Raw genomic sequence first — 2,406 nt, forward strand, 5'->3', positions numbered from 1 at the left:
CTATCCTGAAGCTTCTTAGAAGTTCCAGCCACTGGTCACCGCAATAGCATTCAAAAAGATACCAATTGCCGGGCGTGGTGGCGCATGCTTGTAATCCCCGCGCTTGGGAGGCTGAGACAGGAGGATCGCAGAGGTTCAAAGCCAGCCTCAGCTACTTAGTGAGGCTCTCAGCAACTTAGTGAGACCCTGTTTCCAAATAAAATATTAAAAAAAGGTCTGGGAGTATAGCCCAGAGGTAGAAAGCCTCTGGGTTCCACCCCCAATACCACAAAAAAAAAAAAAAAAAAAGATACCAATCACTTTGAAGAGTCCAAGGATTTTAGAAATTATGGCTGGATCCGGGCATGGTAGTTTACATTTGTAATCCCAGTACTTGGGAGGCTGAGACAGGAGGATCATGCAGGTTCGAAGCCAGCCTCAGCTACTTAGAGAGGCTCTCAGCAACTTAGTGACACCCTGTTTCCAAATAAAATATAAAATAGGTCTGGGAGTATAGCCCGGAGGTAGAAAAGCCCCTGGGTTCCACACCCAGTACCACCAAAATAATAATAATAATAATAATAATAATAATAATAATAATAATAAAAAAGTGGGGTTACTCAGTGGTAGAACAGTGTTGGGTTCAATTCCCGGTACCTCTCACAAATGTCTCTATATTAATTTTTCATTTATTGATCTTGTCAGGAAACACCAGTGTTATGGATCAAAGAATGGAACAATTATTAGCTCACCTATGTGGTCTTATTACCGATCCCCCACATCTCAGTCTCCCTGAGGCAGCGTGATGAGACCCAGATGGGCCCCGCAGGCGGGGGCTCTTGCACAGGAAAGAACTCTGAAACTGGATCTCAGAGCAGAGATAGGTGCAGCTGGCACATCTGCCCTCCCTGGGCCTCTGCAGATGGAAGACCTTTGTAAACACAAACCCATTCCACAAAGGACAGGGAGGTCTCTGGGCTTTTACAACCCTCTGGAATGTAGGCAAATGGCTCAGGATTTATCACCCTTAGAAAATAAAGAGCGAGTATTGCTCTGAGAGAAAGGAAGCCTTCCCTTTCTCTGTACCATTTCAATGTTTGTTGCCCAGAAAGGGCTGGAAGAGTCCCTGGGAAGATGCCTCTCAGTATTTCCGCAACGACATAACCGAAAAATAAAATAAAATAAATAAACAAAAATAAAAATAACTAGTATGTAATTTTCAGCTACCTTTTATGAATAAATAATCCTATCTAAAATTGGATAAAATAATGTAAACTGGCAGTTTATAGAAGAGGAATTCCATATGACCAGTAAGCATTGGAACACGTTGCCAGATTATTAGTAATTACAGAAATTCAGATTAAAATATCAACCGCATATTGACATATTTCTCAACATGGTGGGTGTGTTAACAGCGCTGTCCCACCATCCTCACCACACAGCCTGCCGGGCAGGTGCTGGTGGGCAACACCACGCTACCAGATGTAAACTTCGTCCCTATCCTGGAGGGGCTGCACAGCTGGCATCTGGCCAAGCTCCTCCTGCGTGTCGGTGACAGTCTCCTGCTCTGGACCTGCTTGGGTTGACCCTGTGGCCTGGGAAGGATGCAGACCTTGCAATGCACCTGGTTATTCAGGAATCTTGCCTCAGAGACTCACCCCTTTTTAGTTTATAGGGGAACAGGCTGGGAGACTTAAACGAGATGGTCTTGATGACTCTGGCATTCCTGGGGAAAGCCCTGGGGCTGGCTATCAGTATTGCCATGACAACCATGGGGCCGTAGGCCACACTAGTGGGAGTTGAAAGGTCGAGTCAGGCACTGATAACTGTGTATTGCAAAACTTCTTAGGTGTCTGGACTATGTATTTGAAACACATTGAATGATTGGTTTGAAAGGTAATTTTTTTTCACCCTCAAGTGACCTCCTATTAATTTTATTTTTTTTCAGTCTATTGCATTGGAATGTTGCTTAGCAAATAATTACACCTGGTAATACTCTTTAAAGGAGCACGTCTATTAGGTATATAGAGTACAATCAGAGATAATACTGGCTCCTGGCTTGGATAGGCTTTTAAACAACCACGACTTTCTTCCCTCCCTAAAGTGCTGTGATGTGCTAACATTAGCGTGGTTTGCAAATTAGACTCCAAAGAGTCAGAATAATTAAAGGTTCAGAATAATTAAGCTCCCAGAAAGTTGGAGGTGAGGGAAGAAATGGACAGGCTCCAGCTGTCATTTTTCAAGGTGGGTGCTGTCTACAGGTGACTTTCTCAGTCTGTCTCCTCCCTGTTCAAACTGTGGTCCATGACATCCACTAGAAACCCAGCCCCTGAGTGTTTGCTAGAAACCCAGAATCCCAGATACCACTCAGACTCTGTGGATCAGATTCTGCAGCTTAACAAGATCCCAGGTGATGTTCATATGATC

This window comes from Muscardinus avellanarius (genome assembly GCF_963383645.1).
Source record: "Muscardinus avellanarius genome assembly, chromosome: 14".
NCBI classification, from domain to species: Eukaryota; Metazoa; Chordata; class Mammalia; order Rodentia; family Gliridae; genus Muscardinus; species Muscardinus avellanarius.